The following is a 5,194-nucleotide window of genomic DNA, read 5'->3' as shown; positions in this document are numbered from 1 at the left end:
GCTCCTTGTTCATCCATGCAGGTCTCCTGCCTCCTTTTCTAGATTTCTTTCTCAGGGGGATGCACCGAACCTGAGCACGGAGGAAGTGATGCTTAAATAGCAACCAGCTTTCTTGCCCCCCCCTACCTTCTAGAGCTCTAACCCTCGGGATTCCTCCAAGTAGGTCCTTGAAGAGGCCAAAGTTAGCCCTCCTGATGTCCAAGGTTTTGATCCTGCTTATTGCCCTGCTTCCTCCATGCAGGATCCTGAAGTTCACCATTTCATGGGCAGTGCAGCCAAGGCTGCCCCCAACCTTCAGCCAGTCCTTCTCTGTTTTCAGCATAAGGTCCAGCAACACACCTCTCCTTGTTGGTTCCTCCACCACTTGCATCAGAAAGTTATCATCGATGCTCTGCAGGAACCTCCAGGAATGCATGTGCCTGACTGTGTGTTCTTCCCAGCTGATGTCAGGGTGGTTGAAGTCCCCCACCAGAACCAGGGCCTGTGACTGTGTGGCTTTTTTCAGCTGTCTGTAGGCGGCCTCATAGTCTTCCTCTTCCTGGTCAGGTGGCCTGTAGTAAACACCCACAACAGTGTCACCCATATGAGGCTGTCCCTTAATTCTTACCCATAAGCTCTCGACTCGTTCCTCATCCGCCCCCAGGGAGAGCTCAATGCATTCCAGTTGCTCCCTCACATACAGAGCAACTCCACCACTTCTCCTTGTTGGCCTGTCTTTCTTAAAAAGTATGTAGCCATCTATGACAGCATTCCAGTCATGCAAGCTATCCTACCATGTCTCTGTAATTGCAGTGAGATAACGGCCCTGTGACTGCACACAGATCTCTAATTCTTCCTGCTTGTTGCCCATGTTGCGTGCATTGGTGTACAGCCATTTCAGAGAGGTAACTGAGCATGCACGTTTCCCTGGAGGGGTGCAAGAGGGTCCGCCATAGCCATACCCACCCTTAATGTGATTGGCCTTCTGGTTCTTAATTTGGGACGCAGCTGAGGAACATTTGTCACTGTTCTGGTTGGCCACACTTATTCCCCAGCCAGATGAGATGGCTTGAGCATTGTGACTTTGAACTCTGCCCCCCGAGTCCTTCATTTTAAAGCCCACCATGCCAAGCTGACCAGCCTGCTGCCAAAGATTCCTTTGCCTCTTCTGCACAGAAGCCAGGAGTTGGTATGCATTATTCGTCTATTTCTGGCTTCCCCTTTTCCTGCAACTGGTAAAATGGAGAAGGTAACTTGGGCACCAATGCTTTTTTCTTGCCCCTCCAGGGCTTTGAAGTCTTCCTAAATTCTGCCCAGGTTCCCGCTTGCGGTGTCATTTCTGCCCACATGAAAGAGTAGCAGAAATAGTGACTAATTATGCTGTACTGCTTAACTGGGATGTACTAGACGATGGAGGAGGTTTGTCCATTTTTCCCTTATCAAGATTAAGTAGAACAGTGACCGAGAAAGGCCTATGAAAAGAGTATCATGTATTTTCCAACCACTCTAATCACAAATTTCAGGCAGTAACTTCTGCAGTCCAGATATATTCTTTTATTTTCCTACTAATAAGTTCAATTAACTTACTGCATGGAGGTCATAGTCTCTGTGTGAAGCACAAACTATTTAATGATTATTTTAAAAAATGTAATTAACACCTGCACTGCCCCTGGTTTGATGCACTGTAATAGTGAGGCACCATTATCCAAGGGTGTAATATCAAGAGAAGAAAGAAGTCTTGAGGTAATTTAGAATTAATAGGCTTTGTTTTAGCAGCTTCATGAGAAGATTTAAATAATTTTATGAAACTTTCAGGCATGTTTAAAAGAAGTGTGAATGAATAAGAAACTGTAACTGAATTTTTTATTTCTAGTTTGAAGATCCCAGGACAGTTCAAATGTAGAAGTGAACACACCATTTATAGAGTAAAACTGGACAGTATCTATCTGTAAAGCCCAGAAAAGACACCTCTGTAAGAAGCTTCAGCTTCAAAAATAGCTTTTTTCCTAGTTGATATACAATAGCTGTAAGTTCAGGAGATCGGTAACCATTAAGTGCTAGAGATCTACAATCAAATCCCTTGCAGAAATCCTAGAGCATAACTGCAGCCCAGGCTGCCTCCAGTCTTGACTTCACTGATGAGCTCAGGTGCATTGGTGACCATCAGGTCCAGTATTGCATCCCCTCGGGTAGGGCTGTCTATTACCTGGCTTAAGAAGTTATCCTCAATGCACTCTAGGAGTCTCCTGGATTGCCTACAGCTCGCCGTGTTGCTTTTCCAGCAGATATCAGGGTGGTTTGAAGTCCCCCAGTAGTACGAGAGCCTGCGAGTGCAAAGCCTTCTGGAGCTGGAGGAAGAAGGCTTCATCAGTAGGCTCCCCTTGATCAGGCGGCCTGTAGTAGGCACCAACCACAAGGTTCCCTTTGTTGCTTCGGTCTCTGATTCTTACCCATAAGCTTTCAGCCTGCTCGTGGCTATTCTTCAGGGACAGCTCTTCACATTGTATTGATTTCTTGATATAGAGGGCAATGCCTTTGCCTCTCCTTCCCCGCCTGTCCCTTCTGAACAGCCTGTAGCCATCAATAGCCGCACTCCAGTTATGGGATTCATCCCACCAAGTTTCAGTAATGGCATCTAGGTCATAGTTTTCTAGCAGCATGGTAGCTTCCAACTCCTCCTGTTTGTTTCCCATGCTGTGTGCATTCGTGTAGAGGCACTTCAGCTGGGCTGTTGGCCGTGTCACCTTCTTAGTGGAACACCCCTTGTTTCCCTTGGAGTGTTTCATGGAAGTTTCCTTGTTGGCTCCTATTACCTCAGGAGCTCCCAGCTCATCTCCGCAAGACTTTGTGCTGCACTGTCCCCAGCATGTCTCTGGGCAACAGGTTGAGGGCCCATACTAGCACCCCGTCCCTCTAACCATTGTGTGCGATCCCACAGCTTGTCACCGGCAAACCAGATATGTTCCCCTAATTTTTCAGTATTCTGCACTGGTTCAGGGGTGAAGCTCTAAAACACTGGAGGTGCCCACTGCCCTAGGCATTTATCCATGCTACTCCACACACCCTGTGACTCATAACTATCCACCCTCAGGGCAGATCTCCGAATGATATTCTTAATTTGCTTGCTAACCTCAGACAGAACCAAAACAATATTCCCAAGAAATACCAGTAGAAGTATTTTAACTACCCAAGGATGTTGATGCCGTGAAAAGCCGGAGTTGAAGACTCAATAGTCAGAGGGCTATTAAGCAGGTATTCTTTATTGCAGCGCCGGGCACACGGGGGATCCCTCCTCCAAACTTGTGTGCACCAAACACCCTGTCATTTCAGGTTAAATACAATCACAATATGCATATTCGTTACATTTCTGAGAAAAGCTTAGCATATTCATGACTTTTCCAAGAACTAATTAGCATATGTTAATATTTTTCACGAATGTCTGTTAGCATCCTCGGGTGGTCTTTGGGGGTCTCAAGATGAAGGCTTATACTCCTCATCACAGTGTCCGCTGGTTGACCTTTGTTTCTGCGCAAACTCAGTTCTAAGATTACGTACATCGTGTCCTTCCAGGTTGTTTTGCTCTGGTCTTGTTGCCCTCTTGGTGCCTCTTTATCTCTGTAGCTTGGTGCATCTGCCCTTCCAAAGCCGAGCTGTCTGGGGTAGAGTTATTGAGGAGCCTCTCTATCTTAGAGCTTTCCTGTCTTCTCAAAACAGCAAGGATCTACTTTAGTTTAATTACAATCGCTCCAGTAAGTGGAAATTTTACATTTACAGGTATCAGATCCCTCCTTTTCTTTTGAGTATTTGTAGCTAGAAAGCTACGAATCCTCACTATTGTATTTTATCAGTATGTTTTCAAATTTCTTCAGTCTTTCATTCCAAGGGTCTGGGAAAATTATTTTCCGGTTTCTATTTGGTGCCTAATCTTGTTCCTTTTCCAGTCACTGTATGTCTCAAGTGAATCCTGACAACACCAAAGGAAACATTTGAGAGATATGCAAACAAATATTCCTAAAACCATCAGGGTGATTAATCCTATCAATAATTGTTTTAACCATTCTAAATTAGGGAGCCAAGAGGTTACTTTAGCCCATAAATCTCGAAACCCCAAGGAAGTATCATCCAAAGCTACTTTATGGAACATTCGTGTTTTCTCCCAGAGCATATTCAAATTTGCTTCTATCTGTCTGTCTTTAAGGATATATGCACAGCAACTGGTATTAATGATCATACATACTCCCCCTTCTTTGGCGGTCAATAAATCTAATGCCATTCGGTTCTGTAGCACAACTTTACTAAGGGATGATACTTCTGTCTGTAAATTTTCCATAGTATGTATTATTAGATTTTCCATCTTCTCTAAAACTGTGGAAATGTTTAATATGGCTTTCTTTAGTTCGCTTATTCCTAGCCACGGCAAAAACCGTCTGACAAAGCTATGAAATTTTGTACCCTTACTTACAAGTGGGTTGTCTTCCCGTTTGGCTCATTTCCATGATGTTCTCAATATGCCTTTAGGTATTTGGGACTGGTTATATCTTTGGTCCTGGCTGACTAGGTGACCTATAGTACACATTCTCTTCCAACCTGCAGGGAGTCGCTTTCTGCTAATGCCATCGCCACATAGCCACCAATACTCATCAGGTAATTTACAGGGGCGTCAGTGGCTGTGAGATTAGCTTCATAAAATGTTGTAATCGATGGCCTTTCTGGACTTGTCAAATGCAAGACGAAAGACAAGCTCACAAACTCGGACTGAGGTGTCTCTCTACTGAGGTGTCAAGAGCCCAAGAGATAACAAAGGAAGTAAATAACTGGTGCTTATCTTATCAGACAAAAGTAAGGGGGGATAACCCATCACTATAAACGAAGTGATCTGTGGGGCACTGGGGAGGCTGTGCAGCCAGAGATTGCTTCAGAGATTGCTTTGGATAAAGCACAGATGGCTCCCGAATACACATACCAAGATGCCCGCTTCGAAGGCATGTCACACTGCTGAGTCCCGCTTCTGACGACACGACATTCCACGCCAAGAGCCAATCGATACACAATAATTGATTTAGTCCCACCTCACAAAAAGATTTCCAAACATATAAAAATTGGCACTTGAAAACTCTCTTTGGGAGGAGGAGCCAAGCGAGAACTTCACCTGACGGACGGGTCGACGGGCCTGAACCTCTCTTCCCCCCCCAAAAAGGGACGCCTTTTTGGTAAG

General features: G+C 45.0%; 1 pseudogene; it reads right to left on the bottom strand.

Moving 5' to 3' along the window:
* Nucleotides 1-1,175: 1,175 nt before the first annotated feature.
* On the bottom strand, nucleotides 1,176-4,633 carry LOC142365462 (endogenous retroviral envelope protein HEMO-like; annotated as a pseudogene).
* Between the last annotated feature and the right edge of the window lie 561 nt (nucleotides 4,634-5,194).

Source organism: Opisthocomus hoazin, chromosome W (genome assembly GCF_030867145.1).
Source record: "Opisthocomus hoazin isolate bOpiHoa1 chromosome W, bOpiHoa1.hap1, whole genome shotgun sequence".
NCBI classification, from domain to species: Eukaryota; Metazoa; Chordata; class Aves; order Opisthocomiformes; family Opisthocomidae; genus Opisthocomus; species Opisthocomus hoazin.
This window is presented reverse-complemented; position numbering and strand designations above follow the sequence as displayed.